Source organism: Rattus norvegicus, chromosome 3 (genome assembly GCF_036323735.1).
Source record: "Rattus norvegicus strain BN/NHsdMcwi chromosome 3, GRCr8, whole genome shotgun sequence".
NCBI lineage: Eukaryota > Metazoa > Chordata > Mammalia > Rodentia > Muridae > Rattus > Rattus norvegicus.
This window is the reverse complement of record NC_086021.1, coordinates 173,472,111-173,480,690: the sequence shown is the minus strand read 5'-3', so window position 1 is coordinate 173,480,690 and position 8,580 is coordinate 173,472,111. Positions and strand designations below refer to the sequence as shown.

The 8,580-nt window shown below is 44.3% G+C and overlaps 1 pseudogene; it reads left to right on the top strand.

Annotated features, from left to right (window-relative positions):
• Nucleotides 1,894-3,835, top strand: Slpi-ps2 (secretory leukocyte peptidase inhibitor, pseudogene 2; annotated as a pseudogene).

The following is an 8,580-nucleotide window of genomic DNA, read 5'->3' as shown; positions in this document are numbered from 1 at the left end:
GCTACAGCGTCCACTGGCCTGGCAGGACACGCCCGCTGGTTTACAATAGTGGCAGGAATGTCACTTTTCTGTTGGATCTAAAGCAGACTCCATATGGTGGTTTAAATAAAATGGCCCCCATGGGCTCATGATCTGGATATTTGTTAGAGGATTGATGGAGGTGTTGGGAAAGTGTTGTGGGGCTTTCAGATAGGGGGAGGAGTGTCCCCATTTGTGATTTATGCCCCATTGTTCTGCCCCAGCTCCAGCGGCCATATCTTTATTGCTCAAATAGCACATTTCTTTCTCAGAATAAAAGCTGTTAACATAGTGGGAAAGATTCTTCCCCATGACAGCTTGCCTTTCTTTTGGGGCAGCTGGGGAAGTGACAAACATTTACATATCCTGCCAGCCTGATACCATGGGCAGAGAAATTAACAACTGAGAACAGGAGGAAAATTATAAAGACCATGAGATGTCAACATCATGATTGCCTAAGTAAGACCTGAGAAATGGAAATACCAGTTGACCTGCCATGGTGGAAGGGGTTGTTTCCTGGGGCCTCACCCCGAAGTGATAAAATACAGATACTTAAAGATTGTCAAGAGAGCGTCTTCCACACGAGTGAGGCCAGTTGGCTATCCAATATCAAGTGGTCAGCCCTAAAAGACATAGACACAAAAACGGCAGTAACTGGACACAATAGGTTGTATCAGTGTATCTACTCATACACACTCAGAACAGTAATAATTAAAGAAAGAGAGGCCAAGAATTTGAAAGGGAAGCGAGTGAGATGGGGAGATTAGAGGGGGATAGAGGGAAGGTACAAATACACACACACGGAATCTACAGGGGAGGTCCCATGATGCTGAGGTAAGGCTCAGGCCTTGCAGGAAGGGAATTTTGGGTTGAAGTCTAGAGAGAATGATGTCTCTCCTAATCATCGGAAGCCATCTGTACAAACCGGGGAGTACCCACCATGAGTGGAATGAGAGGCAGCCATAGATTTTTGCTGACCTCTGAAGCCTATGGGGGATTTAGGGGTAGGAGGAATTAATTCCTTTAGCAACTGAAAGGACACCACAGCTCAATGATGATGGCACCGATTAGTAAGAGGCCCCGTCTCTACTCCACTCCATGTCAATCATCTCTATTGGCAATTGAATGAATGAATTCGTTATTCATTCATTACTTTAAGGGTCATTTCAAACCCTTCATGTCAGGAGCAGCCCCAAGTCATTTCATGCCTAAGACTGAGCTCCTACAAGATATGCTGAAGGCAAGGTCCTTCTGTGTGTAACTTTCATTTATTAGTGGTGGGCATTCTATGGTCTAGCCAGGCATCAGGAATGGGCACCAGGCAAAAAAGCAATGTAAACAATTTTGCAGAAATAAACATCGGTTGGCTGAGGCATGTGTCATCTGCATCTCCAGAAGGAATTTGTATTGAGCAGAGGTTAGAAAGTCAAGGAACATGAAAAAAAAGAGGTGTATGGCAGAGTTTCACCTGAGAGTCCACGTCTGATGTTCAGCTTCAGGGTGGGTAAACTTTTGTGACTGTCCCTTTCTGCTCTTCTCTACCTTGAGGACTTCACAATGCTCAGGGCTCAGGAGGTCACCTGGAGTGTCTCTGCTGACAACTTCCAATCCTGCTTCTATCAATTTCAGCTCTCAGGTGGTTACTCTGATGGCCTCCTTGTCCTGCCTGAAACAGAGAGTCCACCACCTACTCCTGTAGCATCAAGACTTCTGCTCTGTGGCTAAGCTTCCTGCCTACGCAATAGCAGGTGGGAGGGGCCAAATAAATTCCACTGGGGCCCCGCCTACTGGCAAAGACATAACTAGTGATCTCTGGACTTGTCATCAGAGTTATCCTGCCTTAACTATGAAGTCTAGTGGCCTCTTTCCTTTCATGGTGCTCCTTGCTCTGGGGATCCTGGCACCATGGAGGGTGGAAGGGAACAACAATGGTGAGTGGGTGTTACTTTGGTCCAACACTGGAATATCGTAGATGGGGTCTTCTGATGGTTTTAGGTGTCTTTCTCACCTTACTCTGGACCTCAGGAAGACTTCTGTGTCTCGCTGGAGTCTGAAGTCTCTATGAGGCTTCAAGGCATGTGGAGATGCTGCTCCTATTATGCAGACATTCTGTCAGCTCAGGTCTCACACAGCTCCTGGTCCCTCAGTCTTTCTATTTCTGCCTTTGGCTTTAGTTCTCAGCACCTTATTCCTTCCCTTCATATTTATTTCTCTTGGTCTCCATTATCCCTACTCTCCCCTTCTGTCTTTATGAGGTCTAGCTTAGCCATGAGGTGGAAGAACTTGACTGGGAACCTTGTGGCTTTAAGCCTCAATCTCTGATTTCCCTTAATCACATTTCTTGTGTGTCGAAGTCTTTCTTTTCCCGATGGGTCAGCCGTGTATTTCTTTTTGAAGTTATGGGCCATTGGAATGAGGGTCTGTATTCTGAGATGTGAACCTTTTTTGAGGCACAGTGGCAGTCCATGTCCTCTTAATATCTTGATCATCTCTTTAGATGCTGTCAAAATCGGAGCCTGCCCTGCGAGAAAGCCTACCCAGTGCCTTAAACCTCAGAAATCACAGTGCATTAATGACTGGGACTGCGCAGGAAAGGAGAAGTGTTGCGACGTTACCTGTGATCTTAAATGCCTGAAGCCTCTTCCCATTGGCAGACCAGGTGAGCCAGCAGAAATCTAGGTAGACAAAAAGGAACATGAAGAGACAGCCCTGAAGGGGACTGAGTGAATGAAGTGGTCCTCCCAGGCATCCTTGTTTCTAAGAGCTGTTGGGGCCAAGATGCATCTTGATGCCGTGGGCAGGGAGAGCCACTCGTCTGAAGTAGTCACACTGTGACGATGATGGTTTATAAGAAATCACTAGGCATTAGGCATTCTACAGCTTAATGGAAACCATTCAACCCTCTCAGTTGGTCCCCTGCACTGGCTGGAGGCTAGACGTTAGAGTAGACCATAGAGAGGAACCAGGTACTCCTTCAGGAGACATGTTGGGGTGGAGGTGATGGAGGTGAGGGGTGGATGGGGATGACCTTTCTTGCTTGGGCAGGAGACATTGGGTTCATGAAGTGGAGATGTAGTGCCTGAAGTTCAAGATCCCCTGTGAATCTTTTCTCACCAGTCATGAAGAAGTCTGGGAGTTGCCTCAAATTTCAGGGAAAATGTCTGATGCTTCCCCCTTTAAATCAGTGCCAGAATGATGGCCAGTGTGATGGCAAATACAAATGTTGTGAGAGCATGTGTGGGAAGTTCTGCCTTCTCCCAATGTAAGGTAAGGAGTGGGCTGGCGTACATAGATCTCGGTTCTCTCCAGCCCTTTTCTGCGGCAAGGTTCCAGAGCTCAAGACTTATGCACCAGGAGATTCTACTCTAATCAAGAGCCCCTGTCTGTTTGTCCTTTAAGGGAGCTGCCCTCTCTTTCTTAGGGCAAAGCTTAGAATTCCCTGAGGCTTTGACTCTACTGTACCCTGTCTGCGTAATGGCTCTCTGAATCTCTTTGCTTGCAGAATGGAAATGCTGAAGTTGAAATGTTTTGCAAAGGCACTGTGTACATTATGTGTTACCCAGGTTATATACTTCATGGTGTCTCTGGTCAGAGCACAAAGGATAGGTATAATCCGAGGGATGTCCACTTCAGTGCTCTGAGCTCTAAGTTTTACCATGACAAGGAGACTTGAACCTATTCTACTGAAATCCCAAGACCTCTCAAGCACAGCCCCACTTTATGGTTTGGTCTTTCTCAACCCACTCCCTTACAAGGACTGTATAGAAAGGATTTCACTGGCTCCTATATTGAGGGTCTTATCTTTTTTTCTCTTGTAGTCTGATTCCTGACATTTGGAAACAGCTCTGGACCCGTGCTTTGTGTGCTCTGGAAACTACTTTCCTGCTCTCAGGTTTCCTGGTTCCAGGTTCACAGGCTCTGGGGGTGCCTAGGCTTAGGTCCTTTGGGTAAAATTTATTTCTGCCACCAAACCTCTTTTTGGCCCATGCTCAGCGTTCATCAAACCCTAAGGAAATGCTGTTGGAGAGCAAATAAATAAAGGCAAACATTTCTCTAAGCACACCCTGACTCTATGATTCACTGAAGGTATGGGTGTGGCAGCCACCAATAAGGGAAGGATTGAGCATGAGGCCTCCTTCTTACATTCTTGGAGGAGAAGGAGGATTCCAGGCTTGAACAGTCTTGAATTCACAGTATCAATCTAAGGGCACTGACTCTATGGCATTTGGAAGAGTTTCTCTACCTTCTAAATGTTATGTTTTCATCTACAAAGTGGCAAGAGAAACCACTCTCTTCCCACCTGGAGAGCATCAGAGGTTGCAGAGTGGTGCAAATTGTGTGTGTGTGTGTGTGCGCGTGCACGCGCGCGCGCACGCGACAGAGAGAGAGAGAGAGAGAGAGAGAGAGAGAGAGAGAGAGAGAGAGAGGGAAAGAGAGTCTAATGTAACTGAGGCTGGCCTCAAACTTTTGCTCTCCTGGAGTTATGGGTCTCGGCGTCTTGCCACACCTATCTTAAATAGTATTGTTTTTATTTGGCAATTGAAGACTCAATAACATTAGTAAGCTAAGATTCATCAAAGTTGCTGAACATACAGCCTACATAGAATTCTCGAGCATTTTAGTCAACAGAGATAACAGACATAAAGAAACGAAGAAACAACCTGTACCAACAAAAAACCAATCCCTAAACAATAAAGTTTCGACAACATTTATTCACTGCAGTGGTAATCTCTAGTCGTTATTTGTTTTTTTTTTGTTTCCCCACCATAAGTAATCGTTTGATTTGTATCTGCTCTTGTAGTGTTGGCAAATTATAATCATGTATATTTATGGAATACAATATGATTTCCCTATTCTTTAAATTGACAAGTTATAATTGTTCATATTAATAGAGATGGTGCAATGTTTTAGTATGTGTACACAGCATGGGGTAATTGGCTTAAAGTAATAAACATATCTTTCATCATGGTTCTCTAGGAGATCAGAAATGATAAAACAAACAGTAATCATCCCGAGTGACATAACCCAGACCCAGAGAGATGTGTATGGTATGTGGCTGCTTCATGTAGATGTTGGCCATTAAATAAATGAGAGCCTACCTACAACTTACACACCAAGATACGTCAGGCAGAAAGGAAGGGATGAGACACATGGGTCTCCCTGAGAGTGGGAAATAGAATAGACTTTGTAATTTTACAGATTAGGAAGGGAATGGGAGAAGAAATAGGGTTGAGGTAGGAAATTTGGGGAGAGACAGCTAGTATTGGTGGGCATTTACGGGGTGGGAATACAAACCTAGTGCAGGGAAACTTCCTATATATATATGAAGGCCATTCTAATGAGGTTTCCTAATAATGAAAGAAATGGAGCCAAACTGGCCAACTCCCATCACCTAATGAGGCTTCCAGTACTGGGTGTGGATTTCATTCATTTGAGTTGTTGGCCAAGGAAGTCTCAGAAATCGCCAAACAACCCCTGGATTGCTAAGGCAATGGGTTGTCCTTGGTTGCTGAACACAACACCCACACAACTCATTGAACATGGAGAGGTCAGGTTGTGCCTATGTGGAGCCTTTACCTATATATTCCAATGTCTTTGGTGTGGGCAGGTTCTCTGCAGGCTACCAAATGAGAAATGCAAAACCAACCTCGCCACTAAACCTTTGACCCACATTCAGCCCTGCTAGGATAGTTGTAGGAGTAACGGATTTGACTGAGTAAAGACTATTCTTGTGTTATCCAAATGCTGATTTCTCTGTCCTCATCCCTTGTTTCAATCGGATACTGTGTTGTAATGCTTAGGTCTCAAGTGTGTGTAAAAATTCTTACCATTTATTCTCTGCCTTGTCAATAAATGCAGATTATCCAATGGCTGGGCAGAAGAGAGAATAGGGTGGAAACTTCAATCAGCCAGGGGAGGAGAGAAAGAGGGAGATTGAAATTGGCCATGAGGAGAAAGTCTAAGAAGACACCATGGGAAGAAACGTCTGAAGCAGAGGGAGCTAGAACAATATTAAAGTATGGTGGGGCTGGGGTTGAGAGGTAGCCAGATTAGCATAAGGAATTAAGGCAGATCATTTAACTGATGAGGCATTGAGGGGTTGCTTGAAATAAATTATGGCTTCTTTGTATGATTATTGGGGACTAGAAAAGGTAAAGAAATACAGCTGCCAGATTAATTCACTGATCACACTTGTATTAAAATGATTCATTTTGCATATAGTATTTCATTTTAAATGCCACACACCCCTGTCTTCTCTTATACTGACAGACACTTACCTCGACCCGGTGCCTCTTGGGTAAGAAATACATATGTATTCAGCTCTTTACCCCACTGACTTCAATTTCCACACATACAGAAAACTGGGATTACTGGACTTTATGGTAGCTCGATTTTTAACTTGTTTTTTCAGTATGTGAACAATGGGTGATTTTATTCTATTTTTTTTAATTAACTTGAGTATTTCTTATTTACATTTCGAGTGTTATTCCCTTTCCCGGTTTCCGAGCAAACATCCCCCTTATCCCTCCCCCTCCCCTTCTTTATGGGTGTTCCCCTCCCCATCCTCCCCCCATTGCCGCCCTCCCCCCAACAATCTAGTTCACTGGGGGTTCAGTCTTAGCAGGACCCAGGGCTTCCCCTTCCACTGGTGCTCTTACTAGGATATTCATTGCTACCTATGAGGTCAGAGTCCAGGGTCAGTCCATGTATAGTCTTTAGGTAGTGGCTTAGTCCCTGGAAGCTCTGGTTGCTTGGCATTGTTGTACATATGGGGTCTCGAGCCCCTTCAAGCTCTTCCAGTTCTTTCTCTGATTCCTTCAACGGGGGTCCTATTCTCAGTTCAGTGGTTTGCTGCTGGCATTCGCCTCTGTATTTGCTGTATTCTGGCTGTGTCTCTCAGGAGAGATCTACATCTGGCTCCTGTCGGCCTGCACTTCTTTGCTTCATCCATCTTGTCTAATTGGATGGCTGTATATGTATGGGCCACATGTGGGGCAGGCTCTGAATGGGTGTTCCTTCTGTGTCTGTTTTAATCTTTGCCTCTCTATTCCCTGCCAAGGGTATTCTTGTTCCCCTTTTAGAGAAGGAGTGAAGCATTCACATTTTGATCATCTGTCTTGAGTTTCATTTGTTCTAGGCATCTAGGGTAATTCAAGCATTTGGGCTAATAGCCACTTATCAATGAGTGCATACCATGTGTGTTTTTCTGTGATTGGGTTACCCCAGTCAGGATGATATTTTCCAGTTCCAACCATTTGCCTACGAATTTCATAAAGTCATTGTTTTTGATAGCTGAGTAATATTCCATTGTGTAGATGTACCATATTTTCTGTATCCATTCCTCTGTTGAAGGGCATCTGGGTTCTTTCCAGCTTCTGGCTACTATAAATAAGGCTGCTATGAACATAGAGGAGCACGTGTCTTTTTTATATGTTGGGGCATCTTTTGGGTATATGCCCAAGAGAGGTATAGCTGGATCCTCAGGCAGTTCAATGTCCAATTTTCTGAGGAACCTCCAGACTGATTTCCAGAATGGTTGTACCAGTCTGCAATCCCACCAACAATGGAGGAGTGTTCCTCTTTCTCCGCATCCTCGCCAGCATTTGCTGTCCCCTGAGTTTTTGATCTTAGTCATTCTCACTGGTGTGAGGTGAAACCTCAGGGTTGTTTTGATTTGCATTTCCCTTATGACTAAAGATGTTGAACATTTCTTTAGGTGTTTCTCAGCCATTCGGCATTCCTCAACTGTGAATTCTTTGTTTAGCTCTGAATCCCATTTTTTTCTTTCTTTTTTTTTCCCGGAGCTGGGGACCGAACCCAGGGCCTTGCGCTTGCTAGGCAAGCGCTCTACCACTGAGCTAAATCCCCAACCCCCTGAATCCCATTTTTTAATAGGGTTATTTGTCTCCCTTCGGTCTAACTTCTTGAGTTCTTTGTATATTTTGGATATAAGGCCTCTATCTGTTGTAGGATTGGTAAAGATCTTTTCCCAATCTGTTGGTTGCCGTTTTGTCCTAACCACAGTGTCCTTTGCCTTACAGAAGCTTTGCAGTTTTATGAGATCCCATTTGTCGATTCTTGATCTTAGAGCATAAGCCATTGGTGTTTTGTTCAGGAAATTTTTTCCAGTGCCCATGTGTTCGAGATGCTTCCCTAGTTTTTCTTCTATTAGTTTGAGTGTATCTGGTTTGATGAGGAGGTCCTTGATCCACTTGGACTAAAGCTTTGTACAGGGTGATAAGCATGGATCGATCTGCATTCTTCTACATGTTGACCTCCAGTTGAACCAGCACCATTTGCTGAAAATGCTATCTTTTTTCCATTTGATGGTTTTGGCTCCTTTGTCAAAAATCAAGTGCCCATAGGTGTGTGGGTTCATTTCTGGGTCTTCAATTCTGTTCCATTGGTCTATCTGTCTGTCTCTGTACCAATACCATGCAGTTTTTATCACTATTGCTCTGTAGTACTGCTTGAGTTCAGGGATAGTGATTCCCCCTGAAGTCCTTTTATTGTTGAGGATAGTTTTAGCTATCCTGGGTTTTTTGTTATTCCAGATGAATT